Source organism: Ranitomeya variabilis, chromosome 4 (genome assembly GCF_051348905.1).
Source record: "Ranitomeya variabilis isolate aRanVar5 chromosome 4, aRanVar5.hap1, whole genome shotgun sequence".
Lineage (NCBI taxonomy): Eukaryota > Metazoa > Chordata > Amphibia > Anura > Dendrobatidae > Ranitomeya > Ranitomeya variabilis.
The window spans coordinates 185,581,172-185,599,573 of NC_135235.1; the positions used below are offsets into that span (position 1 = coordinate 185,581,172).

An 18,402-nucleotide genomic window follows, 5' to 3' on the forward strand; every position below is an offset into this window, starting at 1 on the left:
ACCCTGGGTGCATGGCTCCCACATCTTCCCACCCTGCGTGCATGGCTCCCCTATCCTTCTCCCCTGCGTGCATGGCTCCCCCATCCTTCTCCAATGTGTGCGTGGCTCCCCCCATCCTTCTCCCCTGTGTGCATGGCTCCCCTATCCTTCTCCCCTGCGTGCATGGCTCCACTATCCTCCCACCCTGCGTGCATGACTACCCCATCCTTCTCCCCTGTGTGCATGGCTCCCCTATCCTCCCACACTGCGTGCATGGCTCCCCCATCCTTCTCCCCTGCGTGCATGGCTCCCCCATCCTTCTCCCCTGCGTGCATGGCTCCCCCATCCTTCTCCCCTGCGTGCATGGCTCCCTCATCCTTCTCCCATGCGTGCATGGCTCCCCCATCCTCCCCTGCGTGCATGGCTCCCCCATCCTTCACCCCTGCGTGCATGGCTCCCCCATCCTTCACCCCTGCGTGCATGGCTCCCCCATCCTTCTCCCCTGCCATACTCACCTCTCACCACGCGGCACAGAACTTCCTGGCATCTCTGCAGTGTCTTCCTTCCTGTATGAGCGGTCACGTGGTACCGCTCATTAAGGTGATGAATATGCGCATATTCATCACCTTAATGAGCTGAACCATGTGACCGCTGAAGACAGTACGTGCTGCTGGTGCTGAGACTGAGTTGCAGCCACCGCTGGAGGAAGGCGAGTATGACGTTTTCAGGGAGGGGGGCAGGAAGAAGGAAGGGAGGGAGGGGGCAGGGGGGAGGGAGGGGGCAGGCACTTCACCCCAGACTTTTATTAAAAAAAAAAAGAAAAAAAAAGAAAAACCTAGCTCAAGTGCACCCCCCCCCCCCGCATCCTGCAGCCCTAGGCACATGCCCTCAAGTGCCTAGTGGCAAATACGGCCCTGGTTGTCAGCCATATGGGGGTACTGTGATAGAGAGTACTATCCAATGGCAGAAGACATCCCAAGGTGCCTGAGGGGATGAAGAGAAGGAGGAAGAAACAAGGGTGGGGGTGGAAAAGGAAGGTATAGGAGGGATGCAAAGGTGAGACATTAGATTATTAGCACAAAATGAAGTTTAATCATGTGTAACATCCTGAAAATTAATGAGCTAGGAGTAGCTGACTACTGTCAGATAGTAGGGAAGGTAAAATTAACTTTCATTAATCATTATATTGATTAACTGGAACATTACTTTTTAAAACAGTATAAACATATCGTACAAATGGTTAGCAAGAGGAAGTTCTTTATTAAGTACTGTATATTCGCAGGAAAGAACAATATCCTGTTTAAGTAAATGACGAAATTGTCTGGGGGTTTATTCCCCACAAAAAGTTACTCCTGTCACCGGTAAAGGCATTTTCTTCAGGTGTCCAGATCTTTGGTGGGGGTTGATCTGGAAACCTTAAATCTTGTCTTCTGCGATATAGGAGTAGAGACTGGATGCCAAGGGGATGGGAGAGAGAGAGGTTGTAGTATGGAGGCCACGTGGAAAGTCTCAATGTCTGGGTACTGGCCCAGGGAGATATTTAGGTCTTTGCAAAGTTTTCAAATTTCAGCTGAGGATCTGACCTGCAGCCTTTTATCTTCAGTAAAAATCTGGATCCCAAACGGAAATAGCCATCTGTATTGCAATTTTTTCTGGAGAACAGCTTCAGTTAATGGTTTTAGTAGTTTTTCTTTCTTCAGGGTGATTGCTGAGAGGTCCTGGAATAGTTTGAGATGTGAACCTTCAAATTTAATGTCCTGGGCTTCTCGTGCACGTTTTAGTATCAGATCATTGGTGCGAAAGTCTAAAAATATGCGCAGTACATCTCGAGGTGGGTCTCCTTGTTTAGGCTTAGGGCGAAGCGCCCTATGTATTCTTACTATTTCGATGTCTTGAAGATCCTGCTCCAAGAGGAGTGATTGTAAGGTCTCAGTTACTGCCTTATTTAGAGCATCGTAGGCAACAGAATCCGGTAATCCTTTTATCCGAATGTTATTTATGCGTTCCCGGTTTTCATGATCCTCTAGAGTGGAATGAACAAGTTGTAACTGTTCCTCTTAGACTCTAATGCAGGAAAGGATAGCACTAGAGTGTTCAGCATAGGTGGACTGTGCACTTTCCAAAGTCTTCAGTCTATGTCCTTGTTGAAAAATCTCTTGTTTGATATCTGTTAATTCTTTTCCCATGGGTTCTAAGGCTTTGGATAAGATATGTTTAATAAAGGAACGTGTCACAGGTTGGTCTTTGCAACTAGAGCCCATATCAGAATTGCTCTCCATATCAGTATCTGTTTCTCCTTCTTGTGCTGATTTAGATGGGTAGATTGATTTAATAGCACTTTGAGTTGTCAGGCGTTTTTTTAAGTATTTGTCCAGATCTGACTGAGTGGCAAGATTATTTGTTTTAGTAGATCTGGGTGTCTTTACACTGAGATTTAACCAGTGTGTGGAAAGTTTAGTTGTGTCTAAAAATCATCTAGTTCCTCCCCTAACTAGCAAAGGGGGTTATTAGAGAACCATGTTACTAGTTTTGCCTAAGCAACAAAACTGAGAGTACAAATGCTAGAGTAGGGGGGTAGGTCCAAGCAGGCCAAAGTATTCCTAGTAGGATACAGAGACTAAGTTATTTTTTTATTACTGGCCACTAGGTGTCAGTGTAATACTACTAAACTGTATTAAAGGGCCACTGTCACCCCCCTCCAGCCGTTATAAACTAAAAGAGCCACCTTGTGCAGCAGTAATGCTGCATTCTAACAAGGTGGCTCTTTTAGTTTTAGGTTCAAGTATACCCAAAATAAAGCAATTTGATACTTAGCCACAATTCCTGTCTCTAGCCAGGGAGGCGGGTCCTCACTCCCCAGCTCGAATCGCTCCTCTGCCGCCACTCCCATCTTCATGGTCTTTCAGCGCCGCCCCCTCAGCACTGTTTACGTTTCAAAACCGGCGCCTGCGCTGTGGACTACTGTGCTGCGCAGGCGCTGTAAGCTCTGGCCGTCTGACGTCCCAGCCAGGCTTGCAGACTACGCCTGAACGGGCAGAGCGGCCACCCACCTTTGGAATCCCAGCCCCGCACTGTGTTATGCATTATGCACAGTGCGGGGCTAGGATTCCTGGGCATGCGCACTGCGTGTGTCAGCCTGTGCATAATGCATAACACAGTGTGGGGCTGGGATTCCAAAGGTGGGTGGCCGCACTGCCCGCGCAGGCGCAGTCTGCAAGCCTGTCTGGGACGTCAGACGGCCAGAGCTTACAGCGCCTGCGCAGCACAGTAGTCCACAGCGCAGGCGCCGGTTTTGAAACGTAAACAGCGCTGAGGGGGCGGCGCCGAAAGACCATGAAGATTGGAGTAAAGTCAGAGGAGCAGTTCGAGCTGGGGAGTGAGGACCTGCCTCCTTGGCTAGAGACAGGAATTGTGGCTAAGTATCAAATTGCTTTATTTTGGGTATACTTGAACCTAAAACTAAAAGAGTCACCTTGTTAGAATGCAGCATTACTGCTGCACAAGGTGGCTCTTTTAGTTTATAACGGCTGGAGGGGGTGACAGTGGCCCTTTAAGGTAATTTTGGCTCTCCTGTATTAATTTTAGAGAGTCTCACTGAATTTCCTATATGATGGAATATAGAGATAAATGTCTCAGAGAGAAATTTGGGGTTTGTAATAAATCCGCTTTTTTTGTTATCCTTTGCGGTGCAAAGTATCCCTAGGTGAGCACCAGGTGCTGCAGGGTATCAACACTAGCCCAGTAAGGGAAGACAATAGCGCTTTATGGGTAATGGTATTGGGTATGGGGCAGCAGGAATATTTGCCCGCAAGGATGGCAGAGAGGTTGAGCTGCTTCTCCACCTGGGCAGAACACAGATGCTTCCTGTTATGATCCCAGTGGCTGAGGATCCGAAATCTGACCAGCTAAGTACTAAATCATAGACCAGCTCTGGGAAGGTGGTAACTGGACTGACCGCATACCTGATCCTAACCACACACAACTATAGGTAGCCGTGGAACGTGCCTAAAATCCTAGACGTCTCTTCACGGCCTGAGAAACTGACTACTCCTAAAGAGAAATCAAGACCTCTCTTGCCTCAGAGAAATGACCCCCAAAGATATAGAAAAGCCCCCCACAGATAATAACGGTGAGTTAAGGAGAAAGTACAAACACAGATGAATCAGATTCAGCAAAGGAGGCCCGCTAATACTAGATAGCAGAAAATAGAAAGGGGTCTATGCGGTCAGTGAAAAACCCTCTAAAAATCCACTCAGAGCATGCGCGAGCCCTCACACCAACTAACGGTGTGAGGGGAGCAAGTCTGAACCCCAGAGCTACCAGCAAGCAGAAAATCACATGTTAGCAAGCGGGAATAAACTCATCATACAGAGAACAAATATTGATAACAGATGAGTACAAAACTGAAAAGCAAAACTTAGCTTGTCTTGGAAAGACTGAGACCAAACGTAGTCAGATGAAATCAGAGTTGGTCTGAACACATTGACAGCCGGCAACAAATGAAGTTGCAGCTGAGCTAAATAGAAAACCTCCCTGGTGGATAACGAGACAGCTGATCCAGCCAACCCCGCAGGAAGATAAACAAACCACCAGAGGGAGCCCAAAGACAACACTCACACAATACTCACCATAGGTACAAACGAAATCTGTCTTTATTGTGGCTTCATGCGTAAAAACAGCAAGGCAGTACAGAGAGAACCTTCGGTTCCTAACAGACGACGATCGTTTCGCTCATCTGAGCTTCAACAGGTCTACAGGTGACGCCTAGAGGGTAGGTATATGTAGTGTTTCCGTGTGCAAAATTCACCTGCCTCTATTGACGTCACCTGATTAAAGAAACCTATTTGCTTTAAAACATACTGCTATGTGGAGGTGGGAACACAGGTGAGCGGTGCTGATTGTGCGCTTGACTTTTTTTCTTTCTACGGTTTTTTGTACAAGTTGTCACAAGTTTGCACTCCGCGATACCGCATATTAATTCCTGTTGTTATACGGGGTTTGTGAGCACAATGTGTGCGGAAAAAAACACCGTTAATCCACAAGCATTACCACTGTCACATGGCTTACAAGCAGGCAGAGACAATGTTGACTCCTATTTTTTGGAAGTGGAACATCAGGATGAAATAATATCATTGAGCACCAAGTCATTGGAGCAGAAATTGTTTAATTTGGCTGAAAGGGAGATTAATTTATTTTGGACTAATAAATCACTGGCGTCCTACAATGAGAATGGGAGAGTCCCCAGAGGGCTAAGAGTATACAAAGAAATGTCTCAATTCAAAGAAGACGCCAGTTTTGTGACTGAATGGGAAACCATATTACTAAAATGCTCCCAAGATCTACTACAATTGGTTTTACGCCAAAACTTATCTAATTATGACAGAGTGAAAACTGATTTAATAAAAACAAAAGAAGAGATTAAAACACGGCTGACTGAGTCACAGTGGTCTACTATGGATAAAAAACTGGATAACAAGCTGATCATTCTTCAATCAGAAATTAAGCAGAGAAAACGAGACAAATTCATCAGAGACAAAATGGATTTTGACAATGGGGTTATTTTTTCTTGGAACAAATCCAAACAGACACAGAATTTCCGTAGGTTCTCCAGACCCAGGGGAGGAAAAAATCGTCAAATTTCTAAACAGTTTAAAAGAGACTATTTGACCACAGACTCGGACTCTAGTATGAATGATGATCCATGTCCGACAATAAGTAAGGCACAGGGTGCCGCATCAGGAACTGAAACTTTCCCTTTAGAAGAAAGACACGGAGGGGTGGGAGGAGATATAGATCTCGACAATTGGCGCAAAAGAAAACAAGTTCTTGGAAACGGACTCTGCCGCCAGCACATCGTTAAGTTCGGTGGTTAATCTGTCCCCTCACGAGCTAAATGAGGTGCACCTTTCGTTATTGTCGAAGGGACTTAGTTTTTGCTTACCGGTTAATTTTGATGTGGTACAATTTAGAATTGATTTGTTTAAATCCATAAGAAAAATGCATTTGTTTAAGTTTTTTTCCTCCTCTCCTGACAGGGCGAAGGAGTCCTACCCAGGTGAAACCAGATGTACTGTTGGCCCTTTGGGCTTTATGGTTAACCCCAATGATGATAATAGCAGTTTGGATGATGTGAATTTGTTGCTTAGTCTCACCAACCCCCTTATCCCTACCACTGAAAAACTAGATCAGGATGTTCCCTTTTTAGGTAATGTTGCATCCACATTCATGCCCCCCATAACATCAGGGGGACCCATAGAGATTTTCGAAAAACAAGTGATAAAAGATATAGAAGCAATTATATACAAAAGAATGCCATCTAATCTGACGTTAGCGGAAAAATCAGCTCTAAAAGAGATAAAAAGTTGGGAGGATACAGTTATTCGTGCTGCAGACAAGGGTGGCAATTTGGTTTCATTGTCTAAAGAGTATTACATGTTGGAGGCTCGTAGACAGCTTGGAAAAGCAGAAACTTACCATCCCTTAAAATCAGATCCCACTAATAAATATAAAAATGAATTGAGGGTTTTTTTGAGATCTCATGTAGAAAAAGGCACTATGTCCAGGCGTCAAGCAGAAAAACTATTTATGGAATTTCCTTTAAAACCTTTGTGGTATCACATACCTAAAATACACAAGTCGCTTTGTGCTCCACCGGGCCGTCCAATAGTGTCGGGGGTGGGTGCGGTAACGGAACCATTGTCGCGCTATTTGGACTGGCTCTTACATCCCCTTCTTTTAGATATACCCTCTTACGTACGTGACACCAAACAATTTTTAGAAATAATTAGGGGTTTTAATTGGCAGGATAATTTCTTTCTAGCATCTGTGGATGTGGAAAGCTTGTATACCCGCATCCCCCAAGATCAAGCAGTAGAGGCAATTAGAGAAATTCTGTTGCATACACCCACGGATCATAGAGCTATTTCATTTATAAGCGAAGGCTTACAGTTTATTCTAACACACAATGCCTTTAAATTCGGTGACAGCTGGTTTGTACAGATAGAGGGTACAGCGATGGGTACGCCCGTGGCTTGTACCCTCGCCAATCTGTACCTAGCTGTTTTCGAAGAAAGATTTGTCTTGGTGAGTGCTCGTTTCTCCAATTTCTATATATTTACAAGGACTGTTTTGCTTTTTTCACGAGCACCCCATAAGTTGTGGTACCAGGACTTTAGCTGCTATGTGGAGGTGGGAACACAGGTGAGCGGTGCTGATTGTGCGCTTGACTTTTTTTCTTTCTACGGTTTTTTTTTACTCACACAATACCAGTTGTGACCACAAGAGGGAGCCTACTAACAGAGTTCACAACAGCTTCCCCATGAGTAGTGGCACAGATTTAAATTGGCACCCACGTGGCGGGAAACCCATTGTGGACGATGTCTCCCATGCAGAGATTGCACCCAGAGGGGTCCCAGGTGAGGCAGGGAGAGCAGGAGGAGATATACTATTGAACCCCGCGCTGAGACCGTATCTATTCCTATCTATCCACCACGGAGATCGCTGCACCAGAGTCCTCGGAGGAGGCAGGGAGCCGACGCAGGTAAATGGCAGGGCAGAGGGAGGGGAGTTAAGCTCAGGACAGGAGCAGACAGTACCTCTACCAAGTCGCCCACTAGCTGCAGCAGAACTTCATTTGCTGGCTCCAAGATGGTGCTTCCCGCTCAGCCACTCTCACCTCTGGTCTTCAGTATGAGCTTGGGGCTGTAAAGGCAGGATTCTTCACTCCGGTGACTTCAGTGGCTTCTCCCTGGGGTAGTTGTTGAGATTAAGTCCACACAGAGTGTGAAAACCACAGCCAGTAGAACACCAGGATGAACGGATTCCGTGATGCCAAAGTCACAAATTTTTTTGTGCAAGGGTGTTTTTATGATGCCCGTTACAAATTGGAAACCAAAACACGTTACTCCCACAAGGGGAAATGTCATAAAAAAGAGATATACGACTATTATTCCTATTTATTCTTATATTTTCCATTTTCCCTATCTCTGGACAGTCCTCTTATGAGGTAGTGTATACCTCTAAAATAGAAAATTATTAAAAAACTTTTATATTATATTTTTACTTATAGCCCTGTCTCTGAGCTGTTGCTAGGGACAAACATATCTCGTTGGACACATTCTGGCTTCAAATCTATAAACCTGTGTTCACCCCTCCCTTTTTTTTTTCTTTCATAGGTGGATTCACATACTTTATTTATTTGTTTGATTTCATTATGATTTATCTTTATGTCTCCTCAATATCTATGAACCCCATAGTATATTTTTAAAAAATGTATCCCCATTGGGGAAATGTTTGTCAGCCCATGCACTGCATGTATGGGCATTATAAGTCTAGGAGACACACTCCTTTACATTGGGCCTAGTTTTTAATGAGGCCTTCAGCAATGTCTCCTCATTCTCCACCACTAGATCACCACGCTGAACGTGTTCTGTGCTGCTATAGACAGTCCAATTTTTGGCAAGGGTGTCTATGATGTCCATAGTATATTTTTTAAAAATGTATCCCCCTTGTGGAAATGTTTGTCATCCCAAGCACTTCGTGTATGGGCATTACTTGTCTTGGAGAAGCCCTACTTAACATTGAGCCTAGTTTTTAATAATGCCTTGCTCCACATATCCTCATTCGCCGCCATTCGAACACCATGGTGAACGTGTTGTATGCTGATACAGCCATTCAGTTTCTGGGCAAGGGTGTGTATGATACCATTAATAGTATTTTTAACTGTAAACCCCATGGCGAAATGTTTGTCAGCCCAAGCACTTCATGTATGGGCATTACTTGTCTAGGAGACCCGCTCCTTAACATTGGGCCTAGTTTTTATTAATGCCTTCCTCCACATATCATCATTCGCTGCCACTCGAACACCATGGTGAACGTGTTGCATGCTGCTACAGCCATTTAATTTTTGGGCAAGGGTGTGTATGATATCCATGAATACATTTTTTAAAATGTAACCCCATGGGGAAATGTTTGTCAGCCCTAGCACTTCGTGTATGGCCATTACAAGTCTAGGACACATCCTCCTTAACATGTAGCCTAGTTTTTAATAATGCCTTCCTCCACATATTGAAAAGACAGTGTAAGCACAACTACAAAATAAAGGGAGGTGCTAGGGTTAGGTTCCCAAACCATATAGATGTAAGATAGTAAACCCAGCACTCAACTTAAGTATATATTGCAGCAAGGTTTATTGTAGTATGAACAATAAAACATTTCGGTCTGTGGTGACCTTCATCAGTTACGTTATTGTTCAATAGCAGAAGTAGACCGTAGATAAGTAGTGCCGTTAGTATAAGGCAAGTATGGGGCTTCAAGCACAATGCAGATCGCTATAGGAGAGAGTGAATGGTATTAGTACCTGGAGCAAACGTGCTCCCTGATGTGGAGTCCATCACTCGTCTCATCATTCGCGGCCACTCGAGCACCATGCTGAACGTGTTGTATTCTGTTACAGTCATTAAATTTTTGGGCAAGGGTGTGTATGATACCATGAATACATTTTTAAAACTGTAACCCCCATGGGGGAATGTTTGTGATCCTAAGCACTTCGTGTATGGGCATTACTTGTCTAGGAGATCCGCTTCTTAACATTGGGCCTAGTTTTTAATAATGTTTTCCTCCACATATCATCATTCGTTGCCACTTGAACACCATGGTGAACATGTTGTATGCTGCTACAGCCATTCTATTTTTGGGCAAGGGTGTGTATAGTACCCATAAATACATTTTTAAACTGTAACCCCCATGGGGAAATGTTTGTCAGCCCAAGCACAGAATTGAAACTTTTTTCCTAAAAATGAAACCATATGATCACTATATTTAATGAAGCAATATTCTTGTACTAGATATTACTTTATTAAATATTGATGTTTTCTTCTTGAGATAAAAAAATTTAAGATTAAGAATAAAAATGAAGTAAGAATAAAAATAAAAAATGAAAAATAAAATTTTGAATAAAAATAAGGCCTTAAAATGTTGATGACTAATGCAGGGTAGAAATTATTCAATTTTGCTTGTAATACCCTTCATTAGAGAAAAAAAATGACTCTTATAATACTTAATGCTATTATACCAATAGTACCTTATTAATTCTTCTTTATTAAAATGTGGGAAGAAGTATTGATGAAATATGATGATGTGATCAGGATCAAAAACACATTTCCTCCTAAATACTAAAAAATATTATTTTATGAAAAAATTAATTTGTAAAAAACAAAATGAAAAATAATTAATTATTTTCAAACTGCCATATCAGCTTTATGCCACATATTTAAAATAATAACAAAACCAGGCAACATATTTGACAAAACAGGGAGATTTGTTAATCTGCCATATCGGTTAATTCTTTGTGTAACTCATCATCATTCTGCACTTTCAATGTTAACTTTCTAGAAAAAGTTATTGGAAGCCACATTTTAAACAACTGATTTTTCTCCTCATTAGTCAAATCAAAGTTATCAGCAAAACTCTCAAATATCTCTGAATTTCTGCACACATGGATTTTGATATCATATGCAGAAATGATTTGCATAATTTTAACAAGTTTTTCCTCATTTTAATTTGGTGTTGAAGTTGGGCCTCTGAGATGTCTTCTTTTTTTAGTGGCCCTTGTAAATCTGTCCCTAGTACGTCATCTATGTCAGTTCTCATGTCTCCTCCCACATTTCCTACATCTTTTTTTCATCATGAGACACAAGGTCACCTTGAGTGGCCATTACAGACACATGTCTCACATCTTGTTCACTCTCCATATTACAGTCAATCTTGGGAACATCACTACTTTCCTTTGACATTCTTTCTACAGTCTTTTTTGGATTTCTCTGACACAAACTTGTGAAATACACCAACCAAATGTAAAATATTTTTCAATTTTTCTTATTCTCTATTGTAGGACACCAGCTTAGAATCTATCTTTAGATTTTCCATCTTGAATTCTGCATATAAACTAAGTCATAAGACTTCAAAATTTTTAGACTAGTTTAACCCCTTCACCCCCAAGGGTGGTTTGCACGTTAGTGACCAGGCCAATTTTAACAATTCTGACCACTGTCCCTTTATGAGGTTATAACTCTGGAACGCTTCAACGGATCTTGGCGATTCTGACATTGTTTTCTCGTAACATATTGTACTTCATGATAGTGGTAACATTTCTTCGATATAACTTGCGTTTATTTGTGAAAAAAACGGATATTTGGCGAAAATTTCGCAATTTTCCAACTTTGAATTTTTATGCCCTTAAATCACAGACATATGTCACGCAAAATACTTAATAAGTAACATTTCCCACATGTCTACTTTACATCAGCACAATTTTGGAACCAAATTTTTTTTTGTTAGGGAGTTATAAGGGTTAAAAGTTGACCAGCAATTTCTCATTTTTACAACACCATTTTTTTTTAGGGACCACATCTCATTTGAAGTCATTTTGAGGGGTCTATATGACAGAAAATACCCAAGTGTGACACCATTCTAAAAACTGCACCCCTCAAGGTGCTCAAAACCACATTCAAGAAGTTTATTAACCCTTCAGGTGTTTCACAGGAATTTTTGGAATGTTTAAATAAAAATGAACATTTAACTTTTTTTCACACACAATTTATTTCAGCTCCAATTTTTTTTTTTTTACCAAGGGTAACAGGAGAAATTAGACCACAATAGTTGTTGTGCAATTTGTCCTGAGTACGACGATACCCCATATGTGGGGGTAAACCACTGTTTGGGCGCATAGCAGAGCTCGGAAGGGAAGGAGCGCTATTTTACTTTTCAATGCAAAATTGACTGGAATTAAGATGGGATGCCATGTTGCGTTTGGAGAGCCCCTGATGTGCCTAAACCTTAAAACCCCCCACAAGTGACACCATTTTGGAAAGTAGACCCCCTAAGGAACTTATCTAGATGTGTTTTGAGAGCTTTGAACCCCCAAGTGTTTCACTACAGTTTATAATGCAGAGCCATGAAAATAAAAATTCCTCTTTTTTTCACAGAAATGATTTTTTAGCCCCCAGCTTTGTATTTTTACAAGGGTAACATAATAAATTGGACCCCAAAAGTTGTTGTCCAATTTGTCCTGAGTACGCTTCTACCCCATATGTGGGGGGGAATCACTGTTTGGGCACATGACAGAGCTCGGAAGGGAAGGAGCGCCGTTTGGAATGCAGACTTAGATGGATTGGTCTGCAGGCGTCACGTTGCATTTGCAGAGCCACTGATGTACCTAAACAGTAGAAACCCCCCACAAGTGACCCCATATTGGAAATTAGACCCCCCAAGGAACTTATCTAGATGTGTTGTGAAAACTTTGAACCCCCAAGTGTTTCACTACAGTTTACAACGCAGAGCCGTGAAAATAAAAAATCCTTTTTTTCCCACAAAACTTATTTTATAGCCCCCAGTTTTGTATTTTCCCAAGGGTAACAGGAGAAATTGGACCCCAAAAGATGTTGTCCAATTTGTCCTGAGTACGCCGATACCCCATATGTTGGGGTAAACCCCTGTTTGGGTACACGGGAGAGCTCTGAAGGGAAGGAGCACTGTTTTACTTTTTCAACGCAGAATTGTCTGGAATTGAGATTGGATGCCATGTCCCATTTGAAGAGCCCCTGATGTGCCTAAACAGTGGAAACCTCCCAATTATAACTGAAACCCTAATCCAAACACACCCCTTACCCTAATCCCAATGGTAACCCTAACCACACCCCTAACCTGACACACCCTTAACCCCAATCCCAACCCTATTCCCAACCGTAAATGTAATCCTAACCCTAACTTTAGCCCCAACCCTAACTGTAGCCTTAACCCTAGCCCCAACCCTAACCCTAACCCTAGCCCTAACCCTTGCCCTAACCCTAGCCCTAACCCTAGCCCTAGAAATAACCCTAGCCCTAACCCTAGCAATAACCCTAGCCCTAACCCTAACCCTAGCCCTAACCCTAGCCCTAGCCCTAACCCTAATGGGAAAATGGAAATAAATACATTTTTTTTACTTTTTTATTTTTCCCCAACTAAGGGGTTGATGAAGGGGGGTTTGATTTACTTTTATAGCGGGTTATTTAGCGGATTTTTGTGATTGGCAGCCGTCACACACTGAAAGACGCTTTTTATTGCAAAAAATATTTTTTGCGTTACCACATTTTGAGAGCTATAATTTTTCCATATTTAAGTCCACAGAGTCATGTGAGGTCTTGTTTTTTGCGAGACGAGATGACGTTTTTACTGGTAACATTTTCGGGCACATGACATTTTTTGATCGCTTTTTATTCCGATTTTTGTGAGGCAGAATGATCAAAAACCAGCTATTCATGAATTTCTTTTGGGGGAGGCGTTTATACCGTTCCGCGTTTGGTAAAATTGATAAAGTAGTTTTATTCTTCCGGTCAGTACGATTACAGCGATACCTCATTTATATCATTTTTTTAATGTTTTGGTGCATTTATACGATAAAAGCTATTTTATAGAAAAAATAATTATTTTGGTATCGCTTTATTCTCAGGACTATAACTTTTTTATTTTTTTGCTGATGATGCTGTATGGCAGCTCGTTTTTTGCGGGATAAGATGACATTTTCAGCGGTACCATGGTTATTTATATTCGTCTTTTTGATCGCGTGTTATTCCACTTTTTGTTCGGCAGTATGGTAATAAAGCGTTGTTTTTTGCCACGTTTTTTTTTTTTTCTCACGTGTTTACTGAAGGGGTTAACTAGTGGGGCAGTTTTATAGGTTGGGTCGTTACGAATGCGGCGATACTAAATATGTGTACTTTTATTGTTTTTTTTAATTTATATAAAGAAATGTATTTATGGGAATAATATTTTTTTTTTCTTTATTTAGGAATTTATTTATTTTTTATTTATTTTTTTACACATGTGGAAAAATTTTTTTTTTACTTTTTTACTTTGTCCCAGGGGGGGACATTACAGATCGGTGATCTGACAGTGTGCACAGCACTCTGTCAGATCTGCGATCTGCTGTGCAGGGCTGCAGGCTTACCAGCGCCTGCACTGAGCAGGCACTCGGTATGCCACCTCCCTCCCTGCAGGACCCGGATGCCGTGGCCATCTTGGATCTGGGACCTGCGGCGAGGAGGGAGGTAGGAGACCCTCGGAGCAACGCGATCACATCGCGTTGCTCTGGGGGTCTCAGGGAAGCCCGCAGGGAGCCCCCTCCCTGCGCGATGCTTCCCTATACCGCCGGTACACCGCGATCATGTTTGATCGCGGTGTGCCGGGGGTTAATGTGCCGGGGGCGGTCCGTGACCGCTCCTGGCAAATAGTGCCGGATGTCAGCTGCGATATGCAGCTGAAACCCGGCCGCGATCGGCCGCGCTCCCCCCGTGAGCGCGGCCGATCGCGTATGACGTACTATCCCATCGGTGGTCATACGGGCCCACCCCACCTCGACGGGATAGTACGTCAGATGTCAGAAAGGGGTTAAAGATATAAATTTCAATTGATTTAACTTAGAATACGAATTAATTAAATTAAATTTTTTACCTTGAAATATCTCATCTTGTAATTCCTTTGTTGGACAACGGTGGGCTCTGGTCATCAGCACATCTATCTTCAGTACGTCTGGCACTTATAGTACTTCTAGTACTTGTCAATCCATCTGGCACCTGTTAGTCTCACTCCTACGTTCCGGTCTGATCCTTGAGACTTGAAGTATCATTGTAAAATTCCTGAAAACTTGCACAATTGACATTTAGCTCTTCTCTCTTCCCCGTGTTCAAGTAGAACGAAATCCACAAAAATAGCACAAAAAATCAGGTATGGCTGGCTGGCCTAATGTTAAATATGCTTATTTCGCATATTTATTTAATCAAGACTCTTTATCAGATACAATACTTTAAAGAAAATGTAGTGGTTTATTGGATTGTCCACCAAAAAGCATCATTGCAGTAAAACATAAAATAGGTGAAATAGTTACAAAGAGATTGTCCATTTGTCCATATCAAAGCTTGTTCCCCATCTTTCCTGAGATTCTGAATGGTAAATGGTGTCTGTCTCTGTCATGGAGTAGAAGTAATCAAGAAGCACATGGCTACCAGCTGTTCATTCCGTCTGTGTGAAGTCTGATGTCTGTAAAGAGTGAAGAAGGCCCAAATGACAGCACCCAAGTGCCAGCCTCCTCTTCCTAGGAGCCGTGGATATATATATGTCCCATAGAGCACGTGTTCTCTCTATATGGTGTTAACTTTTACTGTGAGCTAAATATACAGAAACAGCATTTGTAATGTCAGCGAAACCTTCCACAAGGCTTAGTACAGAATTGAGTGTAATAATAAGTCAAGAATCAATAATTAATATTTAACAGTCTGATACATATGCAAATGCCTAAGTGTCACTGCCTAGAAAAAATGGATTAAAGGGAATTTAGAGTTAAAATGCAGACATAAGATAGGAGTAGAGTATACATTGATGATGTAATTGCCGGTTGCCCTGGAATAAACCTGGAAAATGTCTGTTGTGGACCAAATGGAGTTATATGGATACAAGGATGGTGATAACCATGCAAATGAAGTTTATTGGGGCACACTCGCCTCAAGTGGTACTATTCTCAGCAAGTCTAGGGAATAGAGAACATGGATTAATGGAGCATGACATTCAAAATAAGAAAAATAAGAAAAATAAAACAAATGGGAAAATGAAGAATAAAAAAGGAAAAAAATAAAAGGAAAAAATACTTTTCCTAGCCACTCTATTTCTCCGTTGAGGCCCCTTGATGACAGGGTATCAAGAGTAAACATCCAAAATGTCTCCTTAGACTTAAGGAGTTATATGTGATTACCCCCTCTTCTAGGGTGTGGGACCTGTTCCAGTACTTGAAACTTGAGCTGTGCCACTGAATGTTTAAAATTGCAAAAATGGTCAGGTATCGTGAGCCACGTTTTGCCACAGCGTATTGTGGACTTGTGACTAGCTATGCAGTCTCTGAAATGTTGGGTGGTCTCACCCACATACAAGAGACCACAAGGACACTTGATAACAGACGACGAAATTTGATTCACAAATGTCACAAATGTCATGCATTTCTGGTCTGGCTGTAACTGCAGCGGCTGGTGCAGCGCTTGGTGTTACTGCAGGGGTTGGTTTGCCTTTTGGCACCTTTGGTACTGCTGGTTTGTCAGAGCTGGCAGCCTCTAAATTCAGGCGCAGTGCGTTTACATTTCCTAACATTCAGGGCATACCAGCCTTTTTCACCCCAATGATGGGTGTAAGTCACAAGGTGCCCTGGGTATAGATATCGTTCACGGTGTCCCTCCAGAAGGTGTGCTTCTACGTGCTGCTGGGTGACAAATAATTCCACCAACAGTCCACGCTCTTTAATGAAACCCCAGCCCTTTTTAAGCTGGAAGGCCACCACGGTGCCCTGCCTCCAAGGGCCCAGGTCTGCTTGCTTGGCTTTGGGGCATGAGCTTTGGCCCTCAGGTTACGTTCTTCTATGGCCCTACGCCTGGCATTGTGCTCCTCATCCTCTTTTTCCCACCTCAGTGTTAGTTCTTGCTTATATTCCTCCCAACTGAGGACTTCTACGTGGGACCCCTCAGGCTGAGCCTCCCCTGGGAACCCGATCAATTCAGTCCCCTGCTGTTCTCAATGGAACATCACCTTTTCCACGCTCACCTCTAATGGTTGAGGGGCTGGTGGTGTTGGAAGTGAGCCCACTAGAGTCCCTTCAGTTACAGGTGCGGGGCTGTCGGTTGCCGGAGCAGAGTCTATCCCCGGAATGGGGTCAGTTGCCGGAGTGGGAGCAGTCGCCTGAGTGGGAGCAATCGCCGGAGCGGGGTCGGTCACTGGGGCAGGGTCGGTCACAATATCTGCTATAGATGTTTTTCCTCCGGTGCCAGTCTCTTCCTCCGCTGAGGCTGTAGATGTCTGTCACAGGACAGGACCCTGCTCCTCTAGCTTGGTCGTCTTCTGCAGGGCTGTCCTCCATTTGCTTACTGCGGTCAGCTCCGTGCCCAGGAACTGGCGGCTCAGCTCCTCCACTTGAGCTCCCAGGAGCCCAGGATCCACAGTTGTCAGTTGGTCCTGGTCCTCATCCCATCGACCAGGAAAGTACTCTGTTGCTTCCCCACCCTCTGGGTAGCCACCGCTCACTATCTTTGGTTCCAGGTTCTCTGCAACATCCACGTGTTGTTTCTCTTCCTTGCTTTGTGGGTGGGCCTTCTTTTTCTTCCTGTTCCCGCCATACCAAACCAGGAGGCGGATCTCTTATACTGGTGAACATGTCCTTGTAATATAGTAATATCTGAAATGGGCGAGCATAGTCTTCGCACCTTACAGCTGAATCCTGCCCACAATGACACGCCTTTCTTTTCCTGCGCACCTCTTTTCGCTGTAATGGTGGGAAGCTTTGCACAATTTAACAGTCTATGGCGCACAGGACCTGGTTTTTCGGGTCAGTTCATCCTGTTTGTGGCGCCAAACTGGAGCACCCGCCAGGGCCGTGGGATACTCGGTACCAGGCCGGTTCTTAAAGGGGAGGGGACATGTCACGGCAGCAGTGACATGGTCTTTGGCCCTGGACATCCAATAAAAGGGGGTTAGTGATGATGGAAAAGGGGAATTGTTTGTGATTCCACCTGTGTTATTCAGAAAATAGGAGATGTTAGCCGACACTGCTTGAAGAGACAGCTGGGGCTGATGGTGATGCAGCAGTGCTGTTGCAGTTCTTTCTCCATAGGTAGAGCTTTAGTCCCAGGGCTCTTAGGTTGTAAATGATGCTGATGCTGATGGTGGATGTAGTGCAGGGTGGATGGCGCAAAAAATAAATGTGAGGACACAGCAGGGTGCAGTTTCTAATGCTTTACTCACAGTTCTTAGTTGCCCCAGCAGGGGTGCTGTGTCCTCCGAGTAGGTGGGCCAGCCAGCTCTCAATTGAGTACACTTTCCAGAACCCCCCTTTCATATGTCCCTTGCCTGGCCGTCTTTGTGCGCTTGCTTCGTCTCTCCTGCCCTGCACCTGCCACACAGTGTCCCAAGCCTCAGATCTTATCGGGCGGTGAGCTCTAAGTCCCCCCTGGATCCTATATGGCTGCCTTTTCAGCGAATGTGTGCAGATGTGGCTGTACTTCTTTCAAAAGCCACAGCCTCCAGTTATCTAGCTGAGTCCTTAGTTTCACCATGGGTGGACTTCAGTACCCATGCCTCTAGGACCCCTTCCTTATTTTCTTTCTTTATCTTCACTTTCCTTCAGTTCCCTCTCTTTGGGAATTCCTTTCTGTCTGTCTTGATCTTTCTACTTCCTATATCTCTCTCATGTCTGCCCTACTCTCCTTCTCCCTGCAGACTCCTAGTCTCCACCCACACCCTCTACCTATATACCCCCTCCAGGCTGGGATGAGGCCATCCTCCCTAAGGGTACACCCTGGTGCCCTGACTGAAGTGTCTAGTGTTGGATGCTGGTGTTAGGGTTCTGTGCAG

At 43.7% G+C, this 18,402-nt stretch overlaps 1 protein-coding gene across 1 annotated transcript in view; it reads left to right on the plus strand.

Annotated features, from left to right (window-relative positions):
• LOC143770144 (sulfotransferase 2B1-like) overlaps positions 1-18,402 on the plus strand; it is a 448,155-nt gene that overhangs the window by 418,090 nt on the left and 11,663 nt on the right. The gene's annotated exons all lie outside the window — the stretch shown is intronic.